This window comes from Lygodium microphyllum, chromosome 14, assembly GCF_053477565.2.
Source record: "Lygodium microphyllum isolate KBCC chromosome 14, Lygodium_microphyllum_v1.1.10, whole genome shotgun sequence".
NCBI classification, from domain to species: domain Eukaryota; kingdom Viridiplantae; phylum Streptophyta; class Polypodiopsida; order Schizaeales; family Lygodiaceae; genus Lygodium; species Lygodium microphyllum.
In genome coordinates, this window is record NC_141148.1 from 151291692 (window position 1) to 151307362 (window position 15671).

Consider the following 15671-nt stretch of genomic DNA (forward strand, 5'->3'; position numbering starts at 1 on the left):
AAAGAGTACCTAGCTTTGATACCATGTAAAGAAATGCCCTAACAGAAAAACTCAAATACAATCATACGACAAAGCACAAATTGATAATGGAACACAATTAGGGTTAGGGTAACTCGAAAGCAATAAACACAACGAATAATGACATGAATGAATCTAAATAGAATGCAATGCTTGATGCAACAAGCACAATATGCAATGATGAATATTGAACCTCAACTCTTGTGTCTCAAGGACTAAGGGAGAGATAATGAGCTAGAGAGTGTGTTGTACTCTGATGGATCCCGAAATGTAGCCAGGCAGCCTCCGAAAGTGTCTAGCAGCAGCAAATGTAGTAGTATAGGGCTGGATCAATGTCACAGATGGGCATGATCCAGCGTCACAGATGGGCATAAGATAGTGAGAAAACAACAAATGCAGCCCAAGGTGATGATGTGGCAGTTGATCAATTGCTTTGATCAGCAAAACACAACATAGGGGAGCTCCCAAATGACAAGCAGCAGCAAAGCAGTCAAAACACAACAGTCTGAGTGTCGTTTAGGACTGGGCAATAGTAGGTGTTAGCAAACACAATGATCAGGGAGTTGCTAGCTGAAGGTGACATCTATTCTGGGCTGCATGCAGCGTATGCAACAATATAGGCAAGTTTTACAGACAACAGCTGACTTGAGGATCAGCAAGAAGGAGATGGCTGGAAACTGTTTGAATCTAAGATGAATGGGTGAGAAACAAGCACATGATGATGGTAAGCAGCTCTTGTTGGGATATCCTTCGCGAATGGGGTGTGGATAGCGAAGATACAACACTTGGAAATTGCAAAAATGAGATTGAACTAAATGATGGGCAGCTTGTCTATTTATAGATCGTTTGGGTCCTCCCAAATTAGGGTTTGCATGTGGGACATAGAAACTCTCTAGGATTGCTTTTCTTTTGACAAAGTTTAGTAAAATTCATTACTTAAGCATGTTTTGGTAAAATTCATTAATTAAGCATGTTTTGGGGTTGTTTTAATGAAGCTAATGTGATTTTCACTCAACAGCTGGTGTATGTGAACGAGACTCGCATTTGATGTCTCTAAGGAGACAATGTGGGCTTGTGCAGATCAATCAGACAAACCCTCTGGAGTTGAGTAGTTCACCGATTGTGACGATGGACCGGTGGCAGCGGACTAGTGGCAGTGTGGGTTTGGCCTCGCCACTGCCCCTACTGAGGGTTGTGACCACCTTGCTTCCCTTGTTGGGGGTTACTTGACTGGGGTGCGGGGGTTTGATTCTTGGATTTGGGCTATGTGCCTCTTGCCTTAGATTAATACTCACCGTCATAATGGCTAGCCTTTTGACAATGTTGACAATACCTATTCTTTTTAGGTACATTCTGCCATCTTGGTTTAAGTGTGGATTGATTGTTTCCTTGGGATTCACTAGCCCTATTTTGATTTTGATTTTGATTTGAATTTTGTGTGCCTTGCCCTGTTGCCCCCTCTAAGAAGATGCAACAAGAGCCCCTTATATTGAGGATGTGTTATGAAATTGATTGAACAACCATGTGTCATGCAAAAGCTGGCACTCAAACTCATAAAATGTGGGCATCTGAGGCTGTGAAATTACCTGCTGCACAAAATGAAAATATTTTCTTGGCAGCTTATTACGGAACATAGTAACTTGATTGGGTCGTCAGAGGACTTAGGAGCCCCAGTGATTGAGAACTCGGCAAGGAGACGCCGATACTTAGCCAACTTGACTTTCAAGTTATCCTTATTTGTGATTTTGCAATTTTGGAGCTCATGATCCAAATTGATGTGACAGGTTTTATTCCGAGCCGCATAGTGGTCAGTTAAGTATGCCCAACACTCAGATGCTTAGTTGAAATGCTGAAGCTGAGAGTGAAACTTAGGCAACAAGCCTTGCATAAGCTCGACAATAGTGGAGGCATTATGAGGTTTCCATTAGCAAACGACCTCATATGGAATAAGTGCGGGATCAGGTTGGGGTTCCAACCCTTGAACTAAATCCCATAGGTTTGACCAAACGAGTCTTGTCATTAAATGCATGCTTGGCGGATGAGAAACTAGAACCATGAGGTGTCTATGAAGATGGATAAATGGGATAAGATGGTATTGGTGGTGAATAAGTAGGCGGGAGTAAAGGTGGATAGGCAGAAATAGTCTGCTGATGTCCAATGAGTGCCGAGCTGCGGAGGTAATGAAACGGACATAGGTCCATAGGATACCATAGGTGTAGGTGGAGGCACTTGGACACAATAGCCTTGTCCAGATGTTGGTTGAGACACTACAGAATGATTGGATGGTCCACTAAATAATGCCACTAAGGCAAATTGTGGTACCAAATGACCACACTCAAGTATGTTTGGGATGCACTCCGAGAGGGATAGCCCGAAAGTATGTGTGTGGGAGATCGAGTCTCCATCATAGGTACACCACCCGAAAACGAGTATGCAAAGGTCCTAAAGGCTGCACCTAAATGTGTAGAATCCCTCGGTGTTGTGTGGTAGTGGATAATGTGGTGCACTTAATGGAAGCGAAAATGAAGGTGCAATAGAAGATGAGGGAGGAATGGGTGGAAGCCCAAATGGAATTGTGATAGATGTTGTTGTGGGAAACATCATAGGTTCCCTTTGTTCATTAAGTGCACTAGATGAAGATGCATCTACTCCATATTGACCATGAGAAATAAAATCATTTGAAGGAAAAGGAAGGGTAGGAATACTTACATGTTTTTCTTTTAGCTTCTTATCTAGTTTTGAGTTCAAGAAGAAATACCTATCTTTCTCATTACTGACAAACCAAAGCTTGTTTTGAAGAGTCCCTTCTTGAGGAGCATTTTTTGATCCAACAGAAAATATATAATCAGTTGGCATAGAATCTGAAATAGTAAGGTTCGTATTTGGCATTGGACAAAAGAAGTATTGTGAAAGTGATGTGTAATCTGAGCTAGGTTCCACTTGTGGATGACCGGTTCGTAGTGGAGATTTTGAAGGTTCTGCAAGATCTTTAGTTATGAATAAGGACGAGATCATACTAAGCGGTAGAAATCTGATATGGTTTGTGGACTCCATGGTAGTCCAATGGTTCTGTGCCTATGTCAGATCATGTAGTAGCAAGCTAGGAGGCCCACCTATGATTGTTTCTATCCATGCTTGGCTGTGGAGATTGGAGCGGTGTTGTGAATGTGTTCGAAGTCATTTGACCCTTCTGTTGTTTCTGCTCTCGCAAATGAGATTTTTGATCAAAGGCCAAGGTTTCTTAGAGAGTACCTAGCTCTGATACCATGTGAAGAAATGCTCTAATCACAAAAAGCACGAAACCAATCGTACAACAAAGCACAGACTCATAAACTCGGAACATAGTTAGGGTTAGGGTTAGGGTGACTCAGAGACAGTGAACACAATGAATAATAAAGTGAATGAATAATGAACATACAAATCTGCACAATAGCTGTCAGGTGCAAACGTAGTAGACAGTAGTGAGAGAATGTCAGGGCAGCAGCCAGATACTACAAACGCAACATTCAAAGGAGAGAGAAGGTCAAGGCGACAGTTGCCAGCTGATGACGAAGTACCAAACTGTAGGTGACAGCTCTTGGAACCTAGCGATAATCGCAAACATGTGAGGAAGGCTGGAATCATGTGCTAGATGGTAGCAGGTGGTTGGTGTAAGCTTTGACCGCGATGTCCTCCACAAATGGAGTGTAAGCAACAGAGTTACGGCTCTTGAAACTTTCAAAAAACAAGATTAAGGGAGAGTGGTGGGTTGCATGCCTATTTATAGAAAGTTTGGGATACCTAAATTAGGGTTTTGCATGTGGGACACAATAACTCTCTAAGATCCCGTTTCTTTTTAAAATAAGAGGTTTTCATCATTAACTAAGCATGTTTTGGGGTTGTTTAAGTCATGCTAATGCATTTTTAGCTCAACATAAGCTACCCATAGTTGAAGAATATGGAATCTTGGCCATTTCGGCCTTTTCATCATTAGATGTAGGGCTGTCCTCTGCATTGAGTTTCACATATAGAGGCAATAGTACACCAAGTGCTTTCCCCCCATTCATATTAAAACATTGCAAAATCTTGGATACATACTCTTGCTGTGAGAGATAAAGAAGACCTTTTGATTTGTCCTTGAGTATACACATGCCAAGAATGTGATTTGCCTCGCCAAGATTCTTCATGTCAAAATTGTTGTGTAGGTCCTGCTTTAAATGTATCCAAAGCATGAACATCCCTACCATGAATCAACATGTCATCCACATACAAAACCAACATAATAAGACTTTGATATGTTACCTTCTTGGTATATAAGCAGTGATCCACTTGACTCCTTTTGAATCCTTGAGATTGCATGGATGTATCAAACTTATGATACTATTCACACGGTGCTTGTTTCAGCCCATATAAGCTTTTGTTGAGTTCACATACCATCTTTTCTTGTCCTTCGGTCACAAAACCTTTTGACTGTTGCATATATATGTCCTTATGCAGATCACTATATAAGAAAGTAGTCTTTACATCCATCTGTACGAGTTCCATATCCTCACATGCAACTAAGCCCAATATGATTCACAAAGTAGTCATATTGACTACAGGAGAAAAGATCTCGTCAAAGTCAATCCCATGTTCTTGCTTGTATCCCTTCGCAACAAGTTGTACTTTGTACTTTGGCGAGGAACTAGAAGCGACCTTCATCTTGTAAACCCATTTCTGTAGTGAAGACACTTTAATGTCTTGTTGGTCATATTTTTAGCAATTGCGAGGAATTTTTTTAAACTTATCTAATGTCTCGTCTTTACGACAGATCGGATAAATCCATACTTTGCGTGTGGCATCATCAACAAATGTGATAAAATATTTCTTTCCCCCTAGAGACAACCATGGCATCTCACATGCATTTGAATGTACCATCTCGAAGGGTGAATATTTTAATGAAAGAGATATTTTATGTGACGTTTGAGTATGCTTACCAAATATGCAATGATCACAATGATCAAAATCAGCATATCTCAAACATGGCAAATAGCCCAAACGAGATAGCTATTTCATTCCAGTTTGACTCATGTACCCCTACTGGCTATGCCACAAAGACACACTTGGCTGCTCGGTTATGGCGACAACATGATCATGCACATTAGATATATGTAATGGATACAGAGTGTCACTCTTATAGCCTTTAGCAACAATCCTAGATCCCTTACATATCTTCCATTTGCTATCCCCAAAAGTGGTGTGATAGCCTTCATCATCTAGTTGCCTTGTTCTTATTAAGCTCTTCTTGAGCTGGGGTACATGTCTCACATTATGCAGGGTGAACACTGAACCATACTGAAATGCCAATTGCACACTGTCAATCCTTGCAATGCCACATGGATAGTTGTCTCCAAGTGGAGAACACCATGTCTACCACCATTGTAGTCAGAAGATTTTTTGCAATTAATAACTGTGCACTAAAAGAAGAAGCAAAGAGTACATCATTGCTACTGTCACTCTCGTGACTGACTACACTGATTTTCTCTTCACACTACTCTTCTTTGCATGTTGGCTGTCCTTTTTCTCATCTTTGCTATCATCAATGCTTTTTCCCTTGCCCTTCTCTTTCTTCCACTAAAAAGCAATTCCGCTTGAAAGGCCCTTTCTTACCACAATGATGACACTCTACATTTTTTCCATAAGACTTGTTGCGTGCTTTGTTTTTAGAATTACCCTTCAGCTGGAATTTGCCTCTAATATGCTGAATTATTTTGTCTATTTAGCTCTTCCATGAGTAAAGAGCTCTCCATATTTGAATATAACAGCATGGCATTGGAGTTCCTCATTGTTGTTCTAAAAGTGTCCCAACTTTCAAGCAAAGTGCATAGCAAAAATGTTGCCTTGAATTTCTCATCAATATGAAAGTCCAAAGCAATCAGTTGGCTGAAAATAGGGTTAAACTCATTCAAATGTACAGACATGGCTGTACCTTCCTTCATGTGAAGGTCCATCAAAATTTTCAACCAATAAACCTTGCTGCACTTTTCTGAGCATACGACTCCTCAAGTCTTTGGAACATATCATAAGCGGATTTCAAATTCTCTATGTTAAATAGCAAAGTGTCTGACACTGAAAGCTTATTGTAGAGCATGGGAGCTCATCTAACTTATCCCGCTCATATTGATCCAGATTCCATGGTTCTTGGTTTTACTCCTTTTGTCTTGATGGGCTTCACCTATTTCTTTTGCACCAAGACATTATAGCATTGCTTTTGCCATATAGCAAAGTTGTGTGCATCCTCAAGCTTCTTAATGTGCAAAAGATTGCTGCTATCACTGTTGCCAGCCATGATTTACAGCCCAAAAGTGACTCAAAAGTCAACAAATGTAAGCCCGTCACACAAATGACCAAGGTAGAAACAAGTATCTACCAACAATGAAAAAACTAAGTAATTGCAGAAATTTCAGATCTGCAAATCAATTTTCAGAGTTACAAAATGTGTGCTACAACACTCCACAAGTAATTGCAGCTGTGCCATGGGCTAATACATCAATTGCATGAGAAAACCCCAAAATTTAGCTGCAATTTTTGCTCCAAATTCATCCACGGGCACAATTTGACTCACACGGTCAAAAGCCCCAAAATTTCTCTGTTCAAATTGCATTAAACATCACTCCCGAGTAGATTCCACAATCCAATTTCGCCAAGATTTCACAAATTTTGCAAAACCCCCAAATTTGTCTAGGGTCCAATGCGCTCAATTTGGATAGAAATTACACTCAAGTACATACCAAGACCAAGTTTGACACAAATTTCACAAATTTTACAAGAGCCCTAAATTGTGCGAGGTCCAATGTGTCAAAATTTCAAGAAATTGTACCTATCCCATTGCAATTTCCACAAATACATGAAAAGCCCCAAATTTTGAGACTCGAATGTGTGCAAATTCCACAATATTTTACTCAGTTGAGTAAAATCTTCAAGCATATGATAGAAGCCCCAATTTTTGGGAGTAAATGCACGCACAATCTCTAAGATTTATCAAACTGTGCTTACATGCACGTGACAACCCGCCAAAGTTTACCAAGATAAACGTTTTAAAAAAGTAAAATTTTTGGGTTTAAAAAAACGTTGACTGTCAATGACTACGCGTGACTAGCACTGACCTGGAATTGACGCGAAAGATGCCGCCACTTGCGCTGCCATGCAGATCTGCATTGACCTTAAAAAAGGTTGTTACTTGAGCTGGTGTCTGACTTGCGACCTGCGTTTGCACATTGTGATTAACTGCAGCTTGCAGCCTGCAACTTGCGACAAATTTTGACCTATGTGCTGTCTGCGTGATTGCCTCTGACCAGAACCGAGGATAACTTGCTGTTGGCACAGCTCGAACAAGCTCGGGGAAGCGCTTGCGATGACCCTCGCTTTGATACCAGTTTGGCGTGACGGATGCACAGTGGAGATGCAATGGTCAGCAATGGCAGCTGCAAAGAGAGAGAGAAAGAGGCAAGCAGCAATAGAGAGTAGAGAGTGTGAGATGCACGATGTGTGGGTACAGTGAGTTGTACCTCTCTTAGGTTTTTTAGATAGATATATTTAAAGTACAAGTGCTAAGGGTGCGTTCACACTCGAGCATGTATAAAAGGCATGGTGGCCCTTTAAAGTTTATTCCCAACAGACTTGTAGCTATAGGCTTATAACGATTTAGATTGTGGGCTGGGGACTCGGTTAGCGGACATTGTTTCTTTTTGGGTCATTCTTGCATTTCATAGCTTAGTAAGAAATAACTTACAGTGGCTATGTCATCTTGTGAGGTTGAGTAGTATAGGGCAGCCTTTACAGCAACAGTTGAATGTGCATGGCTGTGCAGATTGCTAGTTGATCTATAGGTTTTGTTGGAGGGTTCTATACCCATTCTCTTGGATAGTTAGAGTGCTATTGTGTAGTATTGTGAAATCTTGTGTTTCATGCCTACATGAAACACATTGAGACTCACCACCACTATGTCAAAGAGATCTTATGCAAGAGAGATCAGCTTGATGTATGTTTCCACACAAGAAAATGTTACAAACATTTTCACCAAGGCTTTACCATGTGAGAAGTTTGAGGCTTTTTGTAGGTCCTTGAACTTATTGCCCTTTGGTGATTGATGATCCTTGTACTTCATCACATTGGCATTGCAAGGGGCTGTTAAAATTTGCCAATTTTGGATAGTGCCCAATATAATTTGTGTGTTGTTGACACTTATTAAAGTGTCCAAGTATAGTGTGGCTAGGACTTGAAAAGTAGTGATACTAGACTCTAGAGTTAAATTAACTCCAGTTGAGTTAACTTACTTAAGACATATTGTACTCTCATTCTTTCATTTTAGTACTTGCATCTTTTGAGTGTGAGGCTGTCGATTACTCTTGCTCACTGTCTTGTGTTCACATACACACACTCTTTCTTCCTCGATTTCCAACACACCCATACTGATTCATGGTAGCAAGTACTAGAGAATTGGTTTATTGATTGGCTTGGTGAGGATATTTGCAAAGTTATTTGATGATGGTACGAACTCTAGATAGATATTGCCTAGCTCAATGTGCTCTTTGGTGAAATGCTAATGCACGTCAATGTGCCTCGTTTGTTGATTGATGAAGGGGTTTCCAGCTAGTGCTATAACACTCAGGTTGTCGTCGTAGAAAATGAGGATCGGTGTCACACATGGGAAATGAAGGGCCACCAACAAGCTCCTCAAGTATACAGCTTGTGTGGTTACTCACCTCCACATTCATTGACCTTCTAGATGCAAGGATTTCCATCCTCTGCTTATGGTGTGTCATCACACATTCCTTGGGTCACTACTATGTAGGGATTTCTATTTTCAGCTTCACGTGTCCCTATCCCTCCCCCATGGGCATCTCATGCAATTACCATACCCATATCTAGTGAGTCTATGCCCACATTCGGATCCATTGTGTACATTTTACACATGCATAGTGGGCACTCTGGGATGAATTTCTAAGTGTGAAGATATGCTAGAGTTTGCACTGAGGAAACACAACATGTACGAATAAGACTAAAACACAAAGATTCAGATAGTGACAAGCAAAACTCAAACCTTAAATGCAAAATGCAAAACTCAAACAGAGAGAAAAAACTGTGAAGTGCATGAATGCTGTAAATGAATGTAAGAGGATGCAAAATGCCCAAGGGCAGAGCAATGGAGTGTTGGAAAGTGACGTCCATTGGAAACAGACCCAAGTGCTGTGACCACTAGTTGAAGTGTGGAAGATGAGAAAAACACCAACCATTGATCACTTGAGGGTCAGATGATTGAGGCAACAACAGGGAAGGTGCATGAAATAGTAGGCCGGCAACAGGAAGCTGCAAATGCAGCTGTAGGAGGGCCATTAGCAGGTAGAAGATGGTCTCCAATTGCTGCTTGGGGAAGGAAAGGCCAAATGCAGGCTGTAGGACTGATGCCTAATGAAGGCGGAGGGCTGCCACCTATCGCTTAGTTGATGGAGAGTTGAACATAAGGAGGCAATTTGTGGGCTGGCAATGGTAGATGGACCAAATGCAGCAAAGGAGCGAGAATTTGCTCAAACAAGATGAGGTTGAATGGTGGGCAGCGTGTCTATTTATAGATGTTGAAGGATGCCCCAAAAATTAGGGTTTTGGGGGATCACTGAAACTCTCTCGAACTGTGCTTTGTTTACCCCAAGGCATCCCACTCCAAAGCAGCGAGGGTATTAGACAAAGGGTGCACTCGGCTGCCCAGTGGTCTACCAAGACTACAGAGGCGATGGTTATCTTACCAAGGGAATCCACGTAGGCACCTTAGAGAGGGCACAGGGCATTGGACAAAGGGTGCTTGTCGGTTGCCCAGTGGCCTACCAAGCCTTACAAAGGCGGATGGAACCACATCGAACCTTTTTTTTTTGTGTTTTTGGTGGAAAGTTAATTTTATGGGTGGTGGCCAACTAAGTAACAGTGACCGAGAAGATGGAAGTAGGGATGGCACACCTAACACATTACAAAACAATACAAGCTTATCCATCCACTTGAGGATGTTGATAAAGAGGAAAAGGTGATGAAGTATCATGTCAAGAAGGATGGTGGTATAATCCTTTGGTGGAAACAACTTAGGATTTGTCCAATGGTGCTTTGCACAATGGGATGCATAGTATACTACATGTTGAAGAAGTTCATACAACAGGTGCTATGTGAATAGTGTGCCTTGTAGAGAAATTGTTCACTTGCCCAAGTGCCCTAGTACAAAGATGATGAGATCATGCGATGCATAAGGGAAGGTACAAATTTTTTTTTTTGGGGGGGGGGGGGGGAGGCCAATATCGAAGACAAGTGCTAAAACCTGTAGAATACCAAGAAGGGTAGAAACCCTCTCTCAACCTAGATGTTGTTGCTTAAGAAGGAAGAGGAGCCAAAAGATATCAATCTTTGTGTGGTGCTGAGAACCATGTGGATGAAGATGATGAAGCGTCCCTACTGGAAGGGCAAGGATAGAAGTCACCATCATGATAGTATCAAGAGAGATATTGCATGATCCACTGCGGGAGGGGAGGCCTCCATGCTAGTAGCGGAGCAAAAGTCCAAGTAGATGGAATCAAAAAGGATTGGTGCAGACCTACTCATTAGTCCTACATCGAAATATAAAATCTTGCAAAAGAGATCAAAATCTACAAACACAGAGGTGAGCAGTGAGATACTCCAAAAAACAAAGCGAAAACTAAAGGAAAGCAAACCTAAGTGCAATGCAATGAGTAGGAGAGCCACTAGTAAACCAATTAGCTAATTCTTTAGGAGTAGCCAAAGATATAGGCTACTGAGGTTGTTCGTGTGCCACATGTCCAGTAGCCATTGGGGCAAATGGAGCAGATTGTGCAACAGCAAGATGTGAAGCCCCATTGGACGGGCCAGTCGGAGTGGAGGCAGTCTTAGCAATCTACTGTGGTTTTCTAGATGGAAGACCTTGGGCCTTGGTGCAACACTCCTTGTCCCATAGAAAGAGGGAACGCCCGTTTCGGCACTTAGGAATGGATTAACACGTTTCGGGAGGTCCGAGCCCCAGGAAACGTTGGCGGAACGTTCGAGCCCATTCCTTGTCCCGTTCCCGCCCTTCGGGCTGTTCCCTGGCCGTTCCCTGGCCATTCCTTGTTTGGAACGGCCGTTCCAGCAACGGGGTATTATTTTTTCTTTTTTAAACGTTGATTGTGTCTTGTCCCGCCTCGCGCCAATTGGCCCGACTCCCACCTCTCACTTGCCTGACCTGCCTCGTGCCTCTCGCGCCTCTCTCGACTGCTTGCCCCGATTGCTTGGCGCCCGACTGCCAAGCCCACCTCGCGCGATTCCCACTTCTCTCGCCTGCCTGGCGCTCGATTGCCAGGCCCACCTTCCACAACTCCCATCTCTCTCGTTTGCGTGGCGCCTCGTCCGCCTGCCTAAAATTGATATATATCTCTAGATGAATCTAGGCTTAAGTGTTGACTCTCTCTCTCTCTCTCTCTCTATATATATATATATAATGCCATTCCCTCCGTTCCCGTTCCTGTTCCCCATTCCTGGTAACTATGCCTTGTCCACATGGCCCGACCTCTGGCAGTATATGCAAAACCTATTTTTCTTAGGGAATTGTTGCAAGAGGGGTTACCCTTGTTTTGGCTTGCCTTCACATCTTGTGAATTCTTGCCACTGTCGGTTTTCCCTCCCGAAGAAGAGGCAACCAACCCTCGCACCTCTGAGTAAGGTTGTGTGGAGGCTTTCTTGTGGACTTTATCGTGCCGCCTCGCATAATGCAAGAACTGACACTCAAACTCGTACAAGGCCGTCAATCTAAGAAGTGAGATAATGTGTTGGATAAAATGGAACTATTTGTTGGGAAATCTGTTCAAGAAGAAGGTGACTTGATTGTCATCTGACTTCAGGGAGCTAGTAGTGGCAAACTTGGCGGGTAACCGCCAATAGTCGGCCAACTTGACTTTCAAATCATCCCCTTCTTTAATGAAAAACTCTTGAAGCTCAAAATTTAGATTGATATGGCAACTGTGATCTTGTGCCACATAGTGGTCAATAAGATGACTCCAATGCTTAGATGCGGGGGGAGAATGTTGTAACTGAGAGTGGAATTCAGGAGGTAACCCTTGCATTAACTCAACATTGGTTGTGGCATTGTGGGCTCTCCATTGACGGATATGATCAATGTGAGCTAATCGAGGGTTCGACATAGGCTCACAGTACCAATGATGAGTTTCCAAAGACCTTGAGATTCAAGCACTTATTGCATGAAGTTTGACCTAGTGGTGAAATTCGACCAATCAAAACGAGTGTTATCCGTGAAGGCATTCTTGGCTGTTGCAACAAGAGTGGTGGTGCTAGGAGATAGAGAAAGTGTGTAATGGGTTAGGGCAGATAGGGTGGGGGAGGGGAGTACACTTGGGAAGGAATCCTAGAGTGCCCACAACCAATATCGAGTTAATGCAAGGGTTGCTTCCTGAGTTCCACTCTCAATTACTGCATTTGCCTCTTGCATGAGAGTGTTGGAGTCATCTCATTGAGTGCTATGTGGCGTGAGATCGCACTTGGTGTATCAATCTCAATTTTGGGCTTTAAGAGTTTTCGGTTAAGGAAGGGGATGATCTGAAAGTTGAGTTGGCCGAATATCGGTGGTTACTCGTTGAGTTTGCCACTACTGGCTCTCCGAAGTCAAAGGACAATTGGGTTATGTTCTTTTTGAGTAAGCTGCCTGAAAAATACTTGCATTTCATTTAGCACATTATCTCGTTTCCCTGATTGCCAACCTTCTATGAGTTTGAGTGTCAGTTCTTGCGTTATGTGAGGCTGCACGATCAAGTCCACAAGAAGTCCTCCACATACTCTTATTCAGAGAGGGTTTGGTTGCCTCTTCTTCACAAGGGAAAATGGGAGGTGGCAAGAATCCACAAGATGCAAAGGCAAGCCAAAACAAGGGTGACATCCCTTTTCCCGACGGAACCAAATACACAAAATCCATATGGCAACAACTCCCTAAGAAAAATAGGTTTTGCACACATTGCCAGAGATTGGGCCATGTGGATGAAGAGTGTTGTACCAAGGCGTAGGGTCTTCCTCCTAGGAAACCCCAGCAGACCGTTGCAATTGTCTCCACTCTTGCTAGACAATCTAGTGGGGCTACCCCTCTTGTTGCTGCCCCATTTTCTCCATCTGTCCCCACGGGTACTAGACTGCTCAGTTGGGTAGAGTGGGCACCTTACTAGTCACCTTGTTAGGAGGTAACTCGTGAATATGGACTAAGCTTTCATCCTTTGATGTCTCTACAGAGAAAAGGTGGGCCTTTGGTCCAGTAGACCAATTAGACATGCCCTTTGGAGTTGAGAACGAAATTGGTCGTGATAGTTGATTGGCGGCATTGTGGGTCTGAGTTCTCCATTGCCCTTGATTTTGCTTGCCACCACCCTACCTCCCTTGGTGGGGGTTACTTGAGTGAGGAGCGGGGGACCTGATTCTTAGGTTTGGATAAACACTTATTGTCAAAATGGCCAGCCTTTTGATAGTGTTGGCAATACTTATTTTTCTTAGGCACATTATGCCACTTGGATTTGAGAGTAGACTAGGTGTTTCCTCATGATTTACTTGATTGTTTTTTATTTTGATTTTGAGTTTGGTTGTGATTTTGTGCCTTCTTGCCTTGTCCTTGTTGCCCCTTTGTGAGAGGTGGTGACAAGAGCCCCCTCTATGGAGGATGTACTATGGAATTGATTGAAGTTGAGTGTAGCGTAGTAGCTAACACTTGAACTCATTGAACATGGGCATAGTCAGCTGTGGAATCACTTGCTGTATGAAATTGACATATTTCTTTGACAAGAACAATGTGACTTGGTTGTAGGGGGACTTAGGAGCCCCCGTGGTGGAGAACTCAGTGAGTAATCGCTGGTATTCAGCCAGCTTGACCTTAAGATCATCTTGATCTATGATTCTAAATTGTTGGAGCTCATGAGTGAGATTTATGAGTCCTATCCCGAGCCAAATAGTGGTCAATCAAGTGTTTGCATGGCTCCAATGCAAGGTCAAAATGTTGTAGTTGTGAATGAAACTTTGGGAGTAATCTCCACATCAATTCAATAATGGGAGGGGCATTTTTGGCCTTCCAAGAGTGAACAGCCTTGTATGGAACAAGGTGAGGTTCTGGTTGGGATTCTAGCCCGTGTACAATGTCCCACAAGTTCTGCAAGTCGAGGATATGCCTCATCAGGTTTGACACTAGTAGTGTAGTTAGACCCGTTAAAGTGAGTCTTATTAGTAAATGCATGCTTGGCTGATGAGGAGAACTATGAGGTGTTGTATAAGAGGGATAAGGTGGGTAATAAGGAGAAGGAGATGGGTAGGTAGGAATAGGCTGTGATAGCACAAAAGGTGCTGCATGAGGAGGCATTGGGACTTGATAGCCTTGCCCAAGTGTGGGCTGAGGTATAGAAACATAACCAGTTGGTCCAAAAGGTAGAGCCATTTGGGTGAATTGTGGTACCAACCAATCCGCATTTGGGAAAGCTTGGGAGGGCGTCCCATGCATAAAACCCAAAAGTGTGTGAAATGGAGGTTGAGCCTTTTGCGTTGGTGCATCTGCACCACCCAAAAAGGTCCTAAAAGATGTCTATATTTGGTGAACCACGTGGTGTGATTGAGATGTCACTGGTGGTGTATGCATAGGAAAAGTGAATGGAGTGAATGGTAATACAGTGGAAGAAGTGGGTGGGAAATTTAATTGAAGTGTGAGTGAATTCATTAAATTGATTTTCTGAATTTGTTCTTTGAAATTGAAATGTGGATGAAGATGGAAATTAAGAATGAGGTGTTTCACCTACTTTAGATTGACCTTGAGAAGCCAAACTTGAAGAAAAAGTAGGAGAAGGAAGGAAACTTTACAAAAGGGTTCACTGAATTTTCCTTATAAGCACATGTTCTTGTGCTTATATATTGATAACAGTCCCCTTTGGGACTTAAAACTATTGTGGATTGATTGAACAATTCCTTCATCCTCCTAAGTATCACCACCAAAATCTTGCAAAGAACTAGGGACTTGGAAGGATGAACTATAAATTGGCATAGCACTGGAGTGAATGGAGGGGCAGGAAATAAAGGTTTGTACTCTGTGCTGGTCTCTCAAGTGGAATGGCCTGTCCCAAGTGGAGTGTCTGCCCTTCTTGCAAAATCAGTAGACCTTTGCACCAAATCTAAAGGGGATAACAAAGGTTTACCTTCCAGCAGCTCTTGAACTCGATGCATTATGATAAGATCGTACCTGGCTCATTTAATCTCATACGGTCATTTATCTGCATGGTAGTCCACTTTCTCTCCTCATGTGGGATCCTTGCAGAGCAAGCTGTGAAGCCCTCCTGCTCGGGTCTCTGCATGGAGGCCTCTGGAGATTGAAGTGGTGTAGACGTGTTTGAAGTCATCTTCCCTCTAAGAACTTGTTTTTGATGTTGAGCCATCAGATCAAAAGCCTAGGTTAGGATCACGTTTCTTTTTAACAAACATTTGGTAATTTCAAGTGTTCGGTTTGTAGTTGAGAGCTAATTAAGTTTAGGATGAATTTTTAGCTCAACAGCTTTGGGGGGACGCTCTGCATTGATGGGAACTTTGGCAACAGTTCCTTCACACTTGGGTTGCCATAGCCTGTTTTTAACCTTATG

The 15671-nt window shown here is 42.7% G+C and overlaps 1 protein-coding gene across 8 annotated transcripts in view; it reads left to right on the top strand.

Moving 5' to 3' along the window:
* Nucleotides 1-15671, top strand: part of LOC148026238 (DNA repair protein RAD5A-like) — a 74086-nt gene that overhangs the window by 53586 nt on the left and 4829 nt on the right. The window lies entirely within an intron of this gene.